The sequence below is a fragment of the Cervus elaphus genome, chromosome 11 (genome assembly GCF_910594005.1).
Source record: "Cervus elaphus chromosome 11, mCerEla1.1, whole genome shotgun sequence".
Taxonomy (NCBI): domain Eukaryota; kingdom Metazoa; phylum Chordata; class Mammalia; order Artiodactyla; family Cervidae; genus Cervus; species Cervus elaphus.
In genome coordinates, this window is record NC_057825.1 from 80613409 (window position 1) to 80632610 (window position 19202).

A 19202-nucleotide genomic window follows, 5' to 3' on the forward strand; every position below is an offset into this window, starting at 1 on the left:
CCTCAATTATCCTAAGTGAGAAACAATTCCAATAAGAACCTGGCCTTTCCTCCTCTTATTAGAGATTTTGATTACTTTGACCTGCTGCTGCTACCTTATCCTTAAAGACAGGGGTCCTCAACCTCTAGGATCTAATGCCTGATGATCTGAGCTGGAGCTGATGTAATAATAATAGAAATAAAGTGCACAATAAATGTAATGCACATGAATCATCCTGAAATCATTCCTCCCCACAACCCCCACCCCCCCAACCCCAGTCCGTGGAAAAATTGTCTTCCATGAAACTGGTCCCTGGTGCCGGAAAGGCTGGGGGCTGCATCTTTAAGACAAACTATACAGAGTATTAAAAACCATCCCTGGTTAAAGAAATACCTTATGTATTTATTCATCCCTGAACAATGTTATCCATTGTTCAGACATCCATTCATTTCCTAACATTTTTTGGGTCTCATATCTGTTTCTTATCACTGAAATCTTTAAGGATGAAAACCCTGGTAAGGAATTGTAATCATATCTCTCTTTTCACAAAGCTCAGGAAACCTACATCCTGAAAACTCTATGTGAGAATCAGGTTAAAAATTGGTTGTTCTCTAACCATCTAGAGAGTAAAAATGTAGAGAGTAAAAATGCCAATCTGAATGTGTGTTTGTGAAAAGGCATAGTGGCAGGATGGCAGGGTGGGAAATGGGCCTGGCTGGAAGGATCTCTATATGTGTATTTTTATCATCCATGTGTTGGATGAAGCGGAGAGCTGCCAGATAGCTTCTTTTCGACAGCTTGGAGTTACTGTTGGGAACAGATCCATGTATGGAAGCGAAAGCCGAAAGGCACAGATAAGCAGAGATCCAGCTATGCAAACCATGTTTAGAGACACTTAAACGACAAGCATCCCAGGTTCTTTCTTTCTGGTAAATTTGGAGAAGCCATCACCCCGGGTCTTTTTTCACATCCAGCCCATGCGGACTGATCGGCCAGGCTCAACCAGAGGTAGGTGCAGGGCTTTTGTGATGAAATGTTTCTAAAGGGTCATTTGTGAATATTCCCTCCCAAGCTCTTGAGGTCCCTTAAGGGAAGCTGCCAAATAATATTTTGAAAAAAAGAAAGATTTGGTTTGGGGCTGGTGACTAAGAGGTATTTAACAGTTCTGCCTTCACAAGACAGGGCAGCTTGGTTACAGAGGGAAAGTGGCAGCAAAGAACTGCTCCCAAATAGAATTCTTTTCTCTGGGGCCACTTACTGTTTGGATTTCTGTGGATATGAATCTCCCTCAATATTGCCAGCACCTTGGAAACGGGCCCCAGCTTCCCGTGGGTTCCGATACTGTGTATTTTAGGGGAGGGAGGTAAGCTTTGCCTTCTTCCTTGCTTGCTCGTCGGAATCCAGCATAAACTCACATGTGTGGCTAGTTCTTCCTTAGACCTAGGAAGAGCTGCTTGTAAATGACATTATTATTTTTGGCAGCTGAAGTCATTTTTGCAGTGTTTCTCAGGAGATGGGAGGTTGATTACATCCCGTTCAGAGATTCTTGGGTTGTTTTCACAAACATGGGGTCTTGCGCAAGTTGAAATTGCTGCAACCAGCTGTAAGCACTAGACTGTTAGTACCTTCAACGTTTCTCTCTTTGTTGATAATGACTGAAAACTAAGGAGCTTGAGGGGAAAGCTATGTGATGAAGATTTTGCCATCAGTGATGTTCAGGGGATGGTACATTGTGGCAGAATCACAAAAGCTAGATGTCTTGGGGTCCAAAGTAAAAGCAAGAATATGAAGACAAGAACAGTGTCAGAATCACTATGACTTTCATTTCCAGGATGCTGGTTAACTGAGCCAAAGCTTATCAGATGCATGTTGAAATGCTACTCCAGCTAATTACCGAATGGTAATCATTAGATCATTAAGCATTTCTTTTAAAAGTGTCAGCAAAATCTATGAACTTCTGCAAAACACAAACGTGGGGGCAGGGGATTGCAGCTCATAACTATAAAATGTCTGTTTGTTTTCAAGATTGAATTAAAAGCATTTTTACACAAGATAATGGAATTTAAATTCAAAATTTCGCTCATTGAGAATATTGTGTCTATATTTCACGGAAGATTTGAACCAACTCTTCATTTAAGTATGTTTTTAATCTTAAGATAGAACATGAGAAGGAAAAAAGAAAAAGAAAAACTAAGTGTGATTTTTCCTTCTCTGATGACATATATGACATAGAAAATAATTAATAAATAAATGTTAAGAAAATAATAAAAACAGCTTGTAATACTGACCAAGGAGATGGTCTTTGGATAAATTACATATCTGGGGAAAGGATATAGGCAAAGTGACTTAAATTGTGTGTTGGGTTTCTTCAAGTTGTGGATGTTCTCTAAGACCAAAAAATGTGGCAGGGAAAGAAAAAACAACGTTTTATTTCCATAAGAATATGTTATCATTACTAAAATAATTATCATTCTAAATTTTCATCAAATTACTCCTTTTTATGTCTAGTCTATTTAAACTGACAGCATGTTATATTAACAACATATTCAAACTAACCCTTTCTATATCCCTAAAATAAGCTATTTTACTTTATCTAAAAATACTAATATTCTATATCTGCAGGCGAGAGAGAGGAGAGAGAATAAACTATGCCTTCTCTTTTTAAACTAACAGAGCTAACTAAACTGTCATAACTTCAGCTAAAGTGGAACAGGCCTTCAAAAGGATGGAGTTAAAATAATTAAACACTTCATACCAGTCGGCTTCCGAAAGAAATAGCAACCAGCAAGAGTTTTGGCAATTTTCAATATATAAAAGCTTAATCTAAATTATGTCACTAGTGTTTGTGATTGGATGCAATGCATATAAGACATATACTGTTTCTCATTTGCTTATTGCCAAGTGCGTTTCAAGTGTGTACCCTTCGTGAGAAATGTCTGTTCCTGTTTTTCTTTAGTAAACAAATTTATGAAGTATAAGTAATAAAGAATTACTTACTGCTGTCTTTATTTATAGTATGTAATCTATGAAAAAAATTGACCATAAACTACTTGCCCTTTTGACTTATGACTTCTTAAGCATTTGGTGATGACTCTACGTGTTAGAAAATCTTGAGCTCATATTTTGAGAAGAAAATTGGAAGTGTTGATGATCTTATGTGAAAAAAATATGACTTGAATGCTCTATGCTATAGTTAGCTGAGGTAGAAGCAAATTCACAGAGGCCAAGAATGATAGAAAAGTTGAATTTTGTCCTGAAAGCATAGAGCACAGATTTGAGGTGTCTGTCTGTGAAGAGCCAGGCCAGATAGCTCTTGAGCCTGGCTGCTGCAAAGAGAGCAGGAGGAACAGATGTTTTTAGGGGCTTTGATGTGAACAATATCCCTGAAAATGTTTGGGGAGAATTTGTATAAAAGTAAGAGTAGAGATTCGCCTTTCCAGAGACATGGAAAATGGTGACCCAGAGGAGAGGCCTTTAATTTTCAAGGAAATGAGAATGACTACTCTAAGGAAAAGAGAATCTATTGGGAACTTCAAATAAAATAAAAATTTCTCTAATGATTAAAACTGGACATTCCATGGCAGATAATTATTAAAGTATCTTTAAGATATAAAAAGTATCAATTTGAAAGTATCAGTTCTTTAGCGCTCAGCCTTCTTTATGGTCCAACTATCACATTCATACATGACTACTGGGAAAACCATAGCTTTGACTGTACAGACCTTTGTCAGCAAAGTGATGTCTTTGCTGTTTAATACACTGTCTTGGTTTTTCATAGCTTTTCTTCCAAGGAGTAAGCACCTTTTAATTTCATGGCTGCTTTTGAACTGTGGTGTTGGAGAAGACTCTTGAGAGTCCCTTGGACAGTAAGGAGACCAAACCAGTCAATCTTAAAGGAAATCAACCCTGAATATTCATTGGAAAGATTGATGCTGAAGTTCCAATGTTTTGGCCACCTGACGTGAAGAGCCGACTCACAGGAAAAGGCCCTGATGCTGGGAAAGATTGAGGGCAGGAGGAGAAGGGAGTGACTGGGGATGAGATGGTTAGAAGGCATCACTGACTCAATGGACATGAGCTTGAGCAAACTCCAGGAGAGAGTGAAGAATGGAGGAGCCTGGCGTGCTGCAGTTCATGGGGTCGCAAAGAGTCGGACACAACTTAGCAACTGAACAACAACAAAGAAATGAAAGGGGACAAATTACCATGGCACTTAGTCGGCTGAGGAGAAAATGACCTTTTCCATTCCATTGACACTTTCCCATGAAATGAGCCATGGTTCTCAACTCATGAAAATCACTGGGTGAGGAGTAGAGGAGGAGATGTCCACTATACCCTTGATGAACTAAATATTCTCATGGGAGTCCAGGCAAAGGTAGCTTGTTTTTTTTAATCTACCCCAGGAAATTCTAATGTGCAACCAACACTGAGAACCAGTTTCTTTTTGCAATAAAAAACTGGTCATCAGTCCAGTTTATCTTGTTGGGGGTAGTTAACAGAACAGCTGAAGATAAAAAAACATGCTGTTTCCCTGAAAGGTGATTTCTTGGAAGTTTGATTGAAGTAATATTTTCTGACAGAAAGCACCTATTGAAAAGTTATATTTAAAAAGCTTTCACTAGATATAGACCTATTTCATATCACTCATATCCCCTGGCCTGAATGCTGGCCACAATTATTGAAAAGTAAAAATATATGTATGTATATGTGACGTTATGGATCTTAACTACAGCTGCCAAGTGAAATTTCATATTGTTTTTAGCTAATTATCAAACAGCCATCTTGAAAGGGCATATTAATTTTGGATAGCAACAGTTTTCTAAGGATTAGGAAAATCATTGCCTTTTTTTGCCTTTCTAAGTGTCAAGAACTTTGGCGAGAGGGTGAATGATTTTATGCAGATGATATATTAATTTATCATGTATCAATACATATGAATAAGAAACTAATGCCAGCCACAATACTAAGAGGCTGTGTAGGGCCACACAAGACTCCTTGCACTTGTCAGTAAGAAACGAAGACTGGGCTCTCTGAGCCCTGCAAAAATGATTCTGGGTTGAATGCAGATAGAGGATAAATTACTCTTTTAGATTTCAGCTCAGATTACAGAGGACTATTTGAGAAAGGGGGTGGAAGCAGTGATTAGAATGATGACTGCTGAGGATAACTTCAGTCTCACAGCCTAGGTTTCAGGTCTGCCTTCAATGTATTAATGGCTATGTGAATTTGGACAGCTAACATCACCTTTGTAAGCCTCTATTTCCCTCTCTGCAAATTGTGGATAGCAATAACCATATCAAAGGGATTAAGTAGCAAAGAGCAAAAAAAGAGTTTAGCTTAATTGCCTGTAAATGGTGGTACCATCTTTGTAATCAATATTAAAATCAGATGTATTGTTCTTACGAGACTCATTTCCCTGTTATTAGAAATACATGACAAAAGAGTGATCACATTTTAAAAAGAGTATATGAATTCTTGAATTCCTTTCAATTCAGCTTCTAAAGTTAACCCACCACTAATACTGCTCATTTGGGAGATACTGATTAAATACTATTTAATCAGTTGATAACAAACATTGACTTTCCCTCTTACTCCAAATCATATCATGGTGAGTCTGGAAGCTATAAGAACAGCATGTATACTATCTATGGTGAAACAGATCACCAGCCCAGGTGGGATGCATGAGTCAAGTGCTCCGGCCTGGTGCACTGGGAAGACCCAGAGGAATCGGGTGGAGAGGGAGGTGGGAGGGGGGATCGGGATTGGGAATACATGTAAATCCATGGCTGATTCATATCAATGTATGACAAAACCCACTGGAAAAAAAAATAAATAAATAAATAAAAATAAAAAATAAAAAAATAAAATTAGTAAAAAATAAATAAATAAATAAATACAGATGTATATTCACTCACAAATATGAAAGACATACAAAAACTATATAAAAAAATGAAGTCATATCATAATAGAAGAGAAGGGTACCACTTAAAAAGACATTTCTTTAATCATTTTCTAAACAAGGTCTGTTTTACATAGAGATAGATGAATCCATTGAATATTTACCCTATTCAGAGCAATGCATTATATTCCAATTAATAATATATTATTATAATAAAGTCTCATCAACAGTTTGCTCTCTCAGAGATAAGATGCAATCATATGTAAAATGGCATATGTATACTATTATGCTGTTATTATGCTATTATCAATTGCAAGCTATTGTTGAATTACATGTAAACAAATAGAATATTAACAAACTATTTCTAAATCTTAACTTTACTGCTGCTTTACCCATATAGATAAAATATTATGAAACAAAATTCTTTTTTTTTTTTTGGTTAAAAGCCTGAGTTCAAGATTCAGACACATCAATAAAATCCCAACTATGCTTCTTATTGTCATTCTAGGCAAGTTACCTAATAACTGTCTTGAGGTGTGTTGAACTCTACTGTTTTCCAAACATACTTCTAAGGAAGTCATATATATTAATTTATAAATTCTAAAAATGACCCTACAAGATTGGCAGTCATTTTGCTAAAGAAGAGTGATTTTAAGTCACATGCCCAAGGTCACACAACAAGTAAACAGAAGAGGAAGAATTTGAAGGCTATTCTTAGCCTCTGTATTTTGCAGTCCCACAACTGTTTCTCTGCCTTTAAAAGATAGAAACAAATATATTAATGCTTAAAAAATTAATGTACGAAAAATATACAATATAGTGTCTGAAAAGAAGTGAGCGCAAACCATGTTATTCTTCTTAGATTCAGTTTAGTCACTCAGCTGTGTCCTACTCTGCGACCCCATGGACTGCTGGACGCCAGGCTTCTCAGTCCATCACTAACTCCCAGAGCTTACTCAAACTCATGTCCATTGAGTCAGTGATGCCATCCAACCATCTCGTCCTCTGTCGTCCCCTTCTCCCACCTTCAGCATCAGGGTCTTTTCCAATGAGTCAGCTCTTTGCATCAGGTGGCCACGTTATTGGAGTTTCAGCTTCAGCATCAGGCCTTCCAATGAACACCCAGGACTGATCTCCTTTAGGATAGACTGGTTGGATCTCCTTGCAGTCCAAGGGACTCTCAAGAGTCTTCTCCAATGCCACAGTTCAAAAGCATCAATTCTTCGGCTTTCTTTTTAGTCCAACTCTGACATCCATACATGACTACTGGAAAAATCATAGCTTTGACTAGATGGATCTTTGTTGGCAAAGTAATGTCTCTGCTTTTTAATATGCTGCCTAGGTTAGTTGTAGCTTTTCTTCCAAGGAGCAAGAGTCTTTTAATTTCATGGCTGCAGTCACCATTTGCAGTGATTTTGGAGCTGAAGAAAACAAAGTCTCTCACTGTTTCCATTGTTTCCCTATCTATTTGCCATGAAGTGACGGGGCTGGATGCCATGATCTTAGTTTTTTGAATGTTGAATTTTAAGCCAACTTCTTTACTCTCCTCTATCGCTTTCATCAAGAGGCTCTTTAGTTCTTCTTCATTTTCTGCCATAAGAGTGGTGTCATCTGCATATCTGAGGTTATTGATATTTCTCCCAGCAATCTTGATTCCAGCTTGTGCTTCATCCAGCCTTGCATTTCACATGATGTACTCTACATATAAGTTAAATAAGCAAGGTGATAATATACAGCCTTGACGTACTCCTTTTCCTATTTGGAACCAGTCTGTTGTTTCATGTCCAGTTCTAACTGTTGCTTCTTGACCTGCATACAGATTTCTCAGGAAGCAGGTCAGGTGGTCTGATATTCCCATCTCTTTTAGAATTTTCCACAGTTTGTTGTGATCCACACAGTCAAAGGCTTTGGTGTAGTCAATAAAGCAGAAGTAGATGTTTTTCTGGAACTCTCTTGCTTTTTCAAGAGCAACATTTCCAATGGATGTTGGCAATTTGATCTCCGCTTCCTGTGCCTTTTCTAAATCCAGCCGGAACATCTGGATGTTCACGGTTCATGTACTATTGAAGCCTGGCTTGGATAATTTTGAGCATTACTTGGCTAGTGTGTGAGGTGAGCGCAATTGTGCAGTAGTTTGGCATTGCCTTTCTTTGGGATTGGAATGAAAACTGAACTTTTCCAGTCCTGTGGCCCCCTTTGTGTTTTCCAAATTTGCTGGCATATTCACTACAGCACTTTCACAGCATCATCTTTTAGGATTTGAAATCGTTCAACTGGAATTCCATCACCTCCACTAGCTTTGTTCGTAGTGATGCTTCCTAAGGCCTGCTTGACTTCGCATCCCAGGATATGTGGTTATTGTCCACTTAATCTGATTAATGAGGAGTCTAATCATTTGAAACAATGTTTCTGAGTACCAACTATATAAGAAATAGTTTGATTGTCCTTTATAAGCTAACATTTATAAATTGTTGGCTAGACACTTTTGAGAAACAGAGGTCAAATGATTATTTTGTGACTGTATTCCATTCTCTTTACATAATCGTCTCTCTGTTTCATAATACCTACTTTTCCAATAAATGTGTCAAAACTTGTATATCCTTACCCCCAAGTCTTCACTGTTATACAGCAGAAATGATTTGTATAAAAATGATAAAGGGAGATAAAAATTCTTTAAATGAAAGTTAGTATTGTATTCAGGGTCCCATCTCACAGACAGATTAAATCACATTTAAATTTCAATTCAAAATTTTAAATGAAGAACAAGAGATATACTCAGCATTCAACCTACATTTTAGATAATGCTTATGAGCATCAGACTTCCAGGAATTCAATATATAATTTTCACCAATATTATAGAGTGATATATTCATTTATGAAAATTATAATTAAAATGTATTTATCTGTGGTAATACAACTTGTACAGAAGTTAGTAGCTTATTTTTTTGCAAATAAAATGGAACGAAATATTACCTTTTTTCCCTCTACTTTTTATCAGGCATGTGCAAAGGATTAGAGTTCAAACCCACCTTCTCTCACTCTATGTTTATGCTATTACACATTCAAGAATATTTATTATACTGTTTCCCCAGAGATAATTTTGCTGCTATTAATTTGAATATTGTTTGCCTTTAAAAGATAAATATCTATTGTGATTCATGTAGGGGATAGGGAAAACAAATAAAAGAATGAGTGATTTAAACAAAAACAAAAAAAAATGAGGTGTAGTTCCCATAAGTCTATAGTCCCTAATAACTTACAATTCTTAAATTATCACCAATCAACAATGCTACCAACAAACAACCATAATAATTAGTTAACTTAAAGCACATAATTTCTTGAGCAATATAAAACATTGAAAAACTAAAACAAAAGCACAGCATGCTAAAAATCAGACACCCACTATTTCATTATAAAGAAACAAAATTGAAGTAACACTTAGATACTGAGTTTTTGTTCAATATGTGTTTACCAAAGCCACAGTTTAGGATCTTTAGGGTAACACAGACTAAATAAATAACTAGTAGAGAAAATATATGTCCCAAAGCTCTTTTTTTCCCTCAATAATCCATTTGGGTTAAGCTAAAACAAAATGTGCCCAATTTACTGGATCATTTTGTGTTTTTCAAAGGGATATCTAATAAATATTCACTGAATAGTTTGAGAACCAGTTCTTCAAAAGTTCACTGAGCTTGTGATCTTCCAAACTACATCTTCCAAAATGCAATCAGAGAAGGAATTATTCTTCAGCATCTTTGGTGCAATAAGCAGTCTTGTTATCTAAAACCAGCGCCTATGATATATTGTATAAAATGAATCACCATCTCAGATAATGAAGACAGGCTTACATGCCACTAGGTCTGAGAAATCTTGCAGATAGATAATATGGGTATGACCTTGTTGTTAAGCTAAATGATGGTTTAGAATCCAGATAAAGTGTAGCCCATCCCTGACCTTGCAGCATCCATGGCAGACATCAGTCATGTCATTGTCATTGACTGAGCCTAGGTTGGTCTCAAAGTCATTCTCACTCAGATTATTGCAGGCAGCCATGGCTAATTGGCCAGAGTTAATACATAGGATGAAATGTGGCTGTCATCCAATCATGCAACCATCTCCTGGAAGTAGTTAACCCTGAAAGAATTGATTAAACCCAGGCCTCTGGTTTTAACACAAAGGACAAGTTATTTAACAGTCTCTATGTGACATAGTAGAAGAGTGCCTAGCTTGTGTGTGTGTGATCAGGGCTTCAGTCATGTCTGACTCTTTGTGACCCCATGAACTGTAGCCCATCAGACTCCCCTGTCCAGGGGATTCTCCAGGCAAGAATATTGGAATGGGTTGCCATGCCCTCCTCCAAGGGGTCTTCCTGACCCAAGTATCAAACCCTCATCTCCTGCATCTCCTGCATTGTATGCAGATTCTTTACCACTGAGCCACCAGGAAGCCCTGTATGCTTAGCTTATGGAATTGCCAGTTCAAGTTCCAACTTTAACAACTTCATCCATATATATGCATAGCTATTCTAAAAGCATAGGAAAGTCTTTTGAATATTGTTTTTGTTGTTTTGGGAGGTGATAAAGGTACAAATCACCTAAGGGGCTTCCCAAGTGGCACTGGTGGTAAAGAACCCCGCTGCCAATGCAGGAGCTGTAAGAGACACATGTGTGATCCCCGAGTCAGGAAGACCCCTAGAGAAGGGAATGGCAACCCACTCCAGTATTATTGCCTGGAGAATCCCACGGACAGAGGAGCCAGTCAGATACGACTGAAGAGACTTAACACACAATATTTCACACCAGTGAAATTATGTGACTCTGCTGTTATACTAAACCTGTTGGGTTCCTGGAGCTACATTAAATACCAGGAGACACAATGCTGAAGACCTTGGTCTTGTGGGGCAAAGAATCACAGAAACAGGCTGTCACAAGGCAGTTTCAGAAGAACTATAGGAAAGGGTTAATAGCACAGGCCAGTGGAGACTCAGGGAGGTGGCATCATTTGCAAAAATCTAGAAGGAAGAGAAAAATATGCCACATTAGGGATAGGAAATGACAAATAGTTCAGCATGGCAAGAGGTGGTTTTTGGTTGTTTTGGTTTTGGCTCTTTATGGAAGTATAATATTCCCACAGAAACATGTGGCAATGCATTTCATAAACAGAATCCACTCATGTGTCCATGTACCCAGCACCTAGATCAAGACACAGAATCAGTATTAGCACCTCAGAAGGTCCCCTGATAACATTTTCCAGACATTTTTCCCCTCAAAGGTAATCACCAGACTGATCTCTAAGCAGTGTTTTGCTATTGCTAAGATTTGAGGTGTGGACTAGCCAGAGATGAGGCTGGAGAGGCAAAGGCAGAAAAAAAAATTCTCTTTTATCTTCTGAAGAAGGTGGAACTTTGCTCTGAAGGCAGTGGGAATGGGAGAGCAGCTGGGAGCACAGAAAGGTTCTAGCCAAGACTGACCAGAAACGTGACACCTCTTAATTTTGTATCTCCACTACCATTTTCTGACACAAAATAAATAATTCATTTTGAATAAATTAATTTAGTCAGATGAATAATTGAGTGGATAAATGGATATTTTTATTATTATTATTGTTACTATTATTATTTTGGCTGTGTTGGGTCTTCTTCATTGCTGCACAGGCTTGCTTTAGTTGCAGCGAGCAGGGGCTACTCTTCGTTGCAGTGTGCAGGCTTCTCATTGCAGTGGCTTCTCTTTTTTGCAGAGCATGGGCTCTAGGGCATGTGGCCTCAGGAGACAAACGGGCTCAGTAGTTGCAGTTCCTGGGCTCTAAAGCACAGGCTCCACCGTTGTGGTACATGAGTTTAGTTGCTCCACAGCATCTGGGATCTTCCCGGATCAGGGGTAGAACCTGTGTCTCCTGCATTGGCAGATGGATTCATTACCACTGAGCCACCAGTGAGGCTCCCGAATAGTCTTTATTTACTCTAAGTAATGTATTTATTATTGAAAGATATGTAAAAGCATACACATATTCTAACAAGTCACACGTAAAAGGGATACAAAAAAAAAAGAATTTTAAAAGGATTACTTCATTCTTCTTATAAGAACCAATGAGATAAAGCATGTAATACGTTTGGTTCCTAGCACATAATAATTGGTCAATAAATGGTAGCCATTATTGTTATTCATTTAGTAAGCATTTATTAAGCATTTTTCTTTTCAAATACTGTGTTTTGTATATAAAATGATGACTAAGACATAGCCCTTTTTCTCAAATAATGTATTAATAAAGATCCAGGATATAAAGATGAAGAAAAGAAAATTTCCAGACAGGCACAGGTGCTCAGGTTCCCACAGACTCCTTTCTCTGGAAAACTGCAGTGGCGCTCTCCCCCAGGAGAGGCCTTGGCAGGATGCTGGAGGGCCCGGTCTGCCCTGTCTGGTCTCTGGGGCCAGGGCTGGGTTTCCCTCATGTGTGGCAAGAGCCCTACGCATGCTGTGCTTCTTCCCCTTGGCATACAGCTCACAGCTCTTTGGCCAATAGCAGCTGTGGAAATTGACACTCGTGTGCTGGAGGCGGCCGATGGGACAGATGTTCGGCTAAACTGCACTTCCTCCTGCTTTGCTCCTTTGGGTAATGCTCTCATGGTGACCTGGAATTTCAGACCTCGATATGGAGGCCCTAAACAGTTTGTTTTCTACTACCACGTGGAACCCTTCAAACCCATGAGTGGGCATTTCAAGGACTGAGTGGTCTGGGATGTGAACCCAGAGCGGTATGATGTCTCCATCCTCCTCTGGAAGCTGCAGTTTGATGACAATGGGACATACACCTGTCAGGTGAAGAACCCACCTGATGTTGATGGGCTGATCAGGGAGATCCAGCTCAACATTGTGCAAACTGAAAAGAAGAAAAACTCAACCAGGAGGGAAAAAAAAGGCTTCTGTTTCTTTAGAATACACAGACAAATATTCTTATATGGAAGCTGAAGATTTCCCAGAGCAAGAACCCTAAGAGTCAATGGAAGCTTTTCTTTGGCTTTTTCAGTTGTGATCTGTCTTCCAACCAGCGCTGCAGTATATAGCCACCTAGATGAGCAACGTTCCTCTGGAGCCAGCATAAGGCTCTTCTTGAGCAGATACCACCAGACTCACAAACAGCTCTGCTACTAAGGTTTTATTTAATTTTAGAGTGCAAATATTTTTCAAATGCTCACTAGCTTTTGTATACTAAGAAGCTATATTTTTGCCCTTAAACACTCCTTGTGGACTATGACTTATATACTCATATACTGGCCTCAAATGAGATAAAAACCAAATTGTCACATTTCCTTTGGTATATTAATTTCTTTAGTGCAGCTTTCTAGCCACTAATGTTGACGTGTTTACTCTTCTCACATTCTCAATTAAAAGGTGAACTAATTCTCTCAACAGTTGTGGATTAATTAACAGAAAATCCTACATTCAAACTGTTAAATAACAGTTTGATTTTTATGACTTTCCTTAAGTATGAGACACATCTTATTTTATTGAATTTCTTTCAATACTATAGATGGCAGGTCTTTGTTTTTGTTTGTTTTTGGTCAGTTGATCCAAGGTTTATGGTAGCACAAGCCAGAACCCCAGAGTAACTAGGGAGGTGACATAAATGCTAATAGATAGACAAATGCCACCTCAAGATGAAATGCTTGTCACCTTTTTTTTGTGCTCTGACAATCAATCAACAGTTCTGATTTTTCACAAGCAGTGAATGACTGTTTAGCTTATATATTCCCCACTTCCAATTCAGTTATTTATAACAACAGAGGAAAATCTGTGTTCATTTGTAGACTGGAATCATTATGCAGTTAAATGGAAGGATTCTGAAATAATATATTTCAATTTAAAATTTAGGGTTAGTGAAAAAAAATCAATCCTAAGTGATGATAATTTTCTCTAGTGTCATACAAAGCTCTCAGAACTGGAAGAGATTATTTAAATTTTTTTCTTTCTTTTATTTATGTTTTGTTTTAATACAACTTGATACTTTCAGTTTTCACCAACTAGGCTGAAGATGTTATTTCTTTTAACAAACTGGAATTTCAAAATAGTTTATTGTATTTAAAGATGATGAACTTTGATATTTTTTTCCCAATACTAAAAAAAACCCCACCCTGGTATAATTTACACATGAACTTGAAATGCTTTCCATACTTGTCTCATTTTGCCTTTTATGCTGTCTAAAAAAGTAGTTTCAGTACTCAGTTTTGAAACTAAAAATCAGATTCAAAATCCATATTACCTTTCATTCACATTTTCTATTTTTCTCTACAATTCAACCTTTGAAAATATAATAACTGGATATATTTTCAAACAGATGGCCTGGATGAAGTGTAAAGATGTAGTTAAAAACTCATGGAAGGTGTTTCCAGCAAAACTTGTAGTTTCTGTGTCTTGGCTAAATACTCAAGGGTTAATACAGCCACATTGTTCAGTGTCTCCTATCAGTAATAACTATCAGTAATAAAGCATTGCAATTATAAAAAAAAAAAAAAGAAAATTTCCAGAGATTGATAACAAGGCAATAGTCCAGGACAAGTCAAAAGGAATGTAAAACTGGGAGGGAAGGTAGAAGCCAAGCAAAAAGTTTTATGCCTTCCTCAGTGGATCAAATTGTGATGTGATAAAAGCGAAGATAAACCACAGAGTGATGAGCAGGAATTGTTCTAAAGAAAATTTTAAGGTGACTACACCTTCAATAATATAGCATTTATTTCTAGAGTTATATCTACCTTGTCTGTTTTTGTCTTTGTATTTATATGCATTAGTCTAGGATGAACTAAATGGAATGGACCAAAATCCTACTAGGGAATGTTTGCTGGGAAAAGAAAGGATTTGAATCCCGAGGAGGCCAGTGTTAGAATGATGTCTAGAGATCATAAACACAATTTTTACTACATCACAGTAAGAGCTTAATATGAGATAGAGAGTAAATCAGAGTGGAGATATAGAAAGAAACCCAGTAGAAAGAAGTTTCTTTGATACTTTAATCTCCTGGTTATAATATTATCTGAAACTCGAGCTATTCACTGCATCCATCGGGGATGATTTATCCTTCTTACTAAGCATTGGGTCAGGTCCGCCCTGTGTAGGAGATGAGATGGGGCCACAGGGAAATTAAAATCCGTGCCAGGTGGGCAATGGGCAATTTCCAAAAGGCTTGATGAGGAACAGATCAAAGGTGACAGATGTCCCTATACCTGTTGAAGGTCTTGAAGGAGCACTTCCCTTCTTTAGTGTGCTTCCCTGCCTTATTTGGAGTCTGTACTGGTATATAGAAAGTCTCTGCTTCCAAGTGACTCTGGCTCAATTACAGATCAATTTGGAAAAACAAGGAAACAAAGAAAGTGTTGATAGATTTAATCCATATGTTTCAAAACACTGCATGCATGTCAAAAGAGAACACTTACCAATCAAAATACCTAGAACTGAGGGAGATTAATGAAATCAGCAAATTATTTTTAAAATGTCAGTGTTCTAAAAAGAGCAAGGGGGGGGAGTAATTTTTAACTGTTTTGCTAATTTATGTTGAAGCATTTAATACTACAAAAATGGTGTGCAAAGAGGACCTGTATAGTCCAGTGGAGGTTTGGAGCACTATTATAACTGCAGTGTTAGAGAGAGAACTCAAACAATAGCAACACAAACAAAAACCACAGCAAGATAAGGAGACAGAGAAAGAGCCTAGAAAGCACTTTTTGATAGGGTGATCAAAGGAAATGAAATGTGAGCAGAAAACTAAAAGCTATGAGGAAACAAGTCAGGTGAATGGGGAGAAGGTTTCCAGACAGAGGGGAAAACCAGCAAGTGAAAAGGCACTGAAGTAGAGCATACTTTATCTGTTCTAGGAATGATTGAGCCCAATGAGACTCGATAAAAAGTAGAAGAGTGACAAAAAATGACATCAGAGATATAACCGGCAGCTAGTTCACTAGGTCTTTGAAGCCCATAGATTTGGAAGACTCAGTTAAGAGACTAATTCCAAGAGGACCAGGAACCCATTGGAATATTATGAGCTGAGACATGAAATGAACTAATTTACATTTTAACACTTAATTCCAGCTACAGTGGGGAGGATAAACTGTAGAAAGGTAATAAATACATAAATAAACCAAGCAAGCAAGCAGGTGGTAATAATAGACACCTTTATAGGTTGATTGTCTACATAACTGGTCATCAGAATCAGAACATTTTTTAATATAAAAAGGGGGAAGATGAGTTATCACACTGGATCAACAGCAGTGAACTGGGAATGTCACAGACAAACTGGGACATATGCTCGCCCTAATTAAAGGGCTGTTTTTGAGAATAAATTAGTACTGAGTAGGTGTTCAAAGAAAAGCAGCCAAAATCAGTAGCTCCCAAACTCTTTCACCAAATACTAGTGAACTGAGTATTAATGGACTATAAACTAAAAATAATTCTATGAGAGAATAAACCAGGGACTACTAGGTTAAACTCAGGTAAACTGGTTCTTTACTAAAGGAATTCTGGAGTTTTTAAGACACTAAATACCTAAGCACTATTGATCGTATACAGTGTTTATCCATGTTTCCATCATTTGTCTATAGATTTTATTTTTTCAAAGAATTAGTACCTTGTGTCCCCAGTCTTCCATGGAACTCAGTATGGTGAGTAATGGTCCAGGAGAAAGGTACAGTTCAGAAAGAGTGGGATGAATGATGGATGGATATGGTTTAGAGATTTGACCCAGGCGTTTTAGTTATATTGGGCTTTCCTGGTGGCTCAGACAGTAAAGTGTCTGTCTGCTATGTAGGAGACCCAGGTTTGATCCCTGGGTCGGGAAGATCCCCTGGAGAAGGAAAGCGCAACCCAATCCAGTATGCTTGCCTGGGAAATCCCATGGACGGAGAAGTCTGGTAAGCTACAGTCCATGGGGTTGCAAACAGTCAGACACTACTGAGCAACTTCACTTTCTTTTTAGTTAGATTAGTGGGTAGATAACTCAGTGGAATGAGGCACTCCAAACTGTAATTTAAAAGCAATGTCAGGCTGATTAAGTAGCTACCAAAATATCCAGGTTGTTCTTATCCTCTGTAGATGCAAAAAAAGCCTGTTTTCATTGTCCATGAAAATCTATTTGCTGTGTACTTGTGGTTCTATGGACCTAATTTTTTTTTAATTTTAATTAATTAGTTTATTGTTTGGGCTGTGCTGGATTTTTGTTTCTGCACAGGGGCTTTCTCTAAGCTGCGGTGAGAGTGCTGCTCTTCTTGTGATGTGTGGCTTCTCATTGCTGGGGCTTCTCTTGTTGAGGAGCACAGGCTCTAGGGCAGGGGCCTTCAGTAGTTGCGGATCCCTCGCTCTAACGCACAGGTTCAGTAGCTGTGGTCCACAGACTTAGCTGCTCCACAGCATGGGGAATCTTATCAGACCAGGGATTGAACCCATGTCTCCTGCATTGGCAGGCATATTCCTTACTACTAAGCCACCAGGGAGTTCCCTCTATGGACTTAATTTTATGCCTGGGAATTTTTTTAAAGTAAAGACTTCTTGGTGCCCTTTCTCGCTCAGTAAGCACTTGGGGTCAGAGTGAAAGGCAGTGGGCCAGAAAAACAGATTTTGAATTGCCACTGATACACACATGCCAGAGACATGCCTGGAAAACCAAATATGTAAAGTATGAAGGCAAGAAGATGAGTTCAGAAATGAAAGAAGTACCTAACCTTGTCAGATACCCAAGCAGATGGTTTTCCTAGGTCCTAGAATGGAGGCTATTGTTTGCAACTGCTTTTCATACTCTCTGATGGGAGTTGTATGGGTGAGTCAGCAATCAGAGTGCTTGGGAGCTGTTACCAGCTTCTAGATATTGGCTCACGCATGATCCATAAATTCTTAAAAGGTGCTCAGAGAATGCCTCTCTAAACCTTTTTTCCTATTTAATTTTTTCTTTGGAGGGGAGAGGTGGAGGATGGGCTACCCTCTATGTTCCCTTAACGACCACTAACAATGGTAGGTAACAGGTGAAACAACTTCTTTCTGTTTTTTGTTTATCTTTCTTTTTAGCTGCATGATATGTGAGATCTTAGTTCCCCAACCAGGGATTGAACCCACACTGCCTGCACTGGAAGCATGAAGTCTTAACCACTGGGCTTCCAGGGATTTCCACATAAAGCAATTTCTAGGTGCCAGGCACTTTCCTCAGTGCTTTTACATACATTAACTCATTAAATCCTGACAGTAACCTTATAAGCTAGATCCTACTATCATCTTCATTTTCAGGTGAGGAAAATGATACAGAAAGACTAAATAAATCTGCCTAAGGTCACACAACCAAAAAATAGTAGAGCTGAACAAATCTGGTTCCAGAGTCAATGCTATGATTCACTCCACTTTGGGCAAATTCTTCACAGAAATTAATGGAGAAAGTTACCTTTTTAATCTAGTTCTAATCCTTATGAGCAAATAGAACATTTCTCCTATTCCACTGATACCATTAAAGTCTCTAAAGACCCACAGTTATTATATTTCTCTCAAAGTTTATAGCTCTAATTTCTTAGATGCTCTTATGACATGTATGTGAACTCCTACTTAATTTAATGGCCGAAAACTCACCTTTGAATGTGCACTAGCTTTTTCTATTTTGTTATTCATTTAGTTAATGTGTTGACAGGGTTGAGAGCTACAACTCAGTCAAGGAGTACTTGCAGATGATCTGAGAGCTCCAGGTTCAGGACATGAAAACCCACCCTTATTAAGTTGCATTTATTAAGATCTCTGTGAATCCAAAATGTCATCCAGCCTGTTTACATTCTTCAACTTTGACATCTATTGCAAATGTTGTGAGAATGGTTTTTTATGTCTTCATCTGATACTCTGACAAAGTATTTGGCCACAGTTAAGGACAGTGTCATGTAGCACATCACTCACTTTCTATCCTGCCTGAGTTAGCAATCTTTGAGCATTGTTATTTAGTCAGGGGGCTTCCATGGTGGCTCAGTGGCAAAGAATCTGCCTGCCAATCAGGAGACGTAGATTTAATCCCTGGGGTGGGAAGATACCCTGGAAAGGGAAATGGCAACCCACTCCAGTATTCTTGCCTGGGAAATCCCATGAACAGAAGAGTCTGGCGGACTACCACAAAAGAGCTGTACATGACTTAGTGACTAAACACCACCAATTTAGTAGAAAGTGAAAGTTTAGTCACTCAGTCGTGTCCAACTCTTTGTGACCTCATAGAACTGTAAACTACCAGGCTCCTCCGTCCACGGGATTTTCCAGGCAAGAGTACTGGGGTGGGTTGCCATTTCATTCTCCAGAGGATCTTCCCAACCCAGGGATCAAACACA

The 19202-nt window shown here is 38.3% G+C and overlaps 1 protein-coding gene across 2 annotated transcripts in view; it reads left to right on the forward strand.

Moving 5' to 3' along the window:
- The first annotated feature begins 779 nt into the window (after window positions 1–779).
- Window positions 780–19202, forward strand: part of SLC8A1 (solute carrier family 8 member A1) — a 444020-nt gene continuing 425597 nt past the window's right edge. For both annotated transcript variants that reach the window (XM_043918165.1, XM_043918167.1), the window contains exon 1: window positions 780–987. The gene's annotated coding sequence lies outside the window, so the exon portion shown is untranslated. The remainder of the gene's footprint in view (window positions 988–19202) is intronic.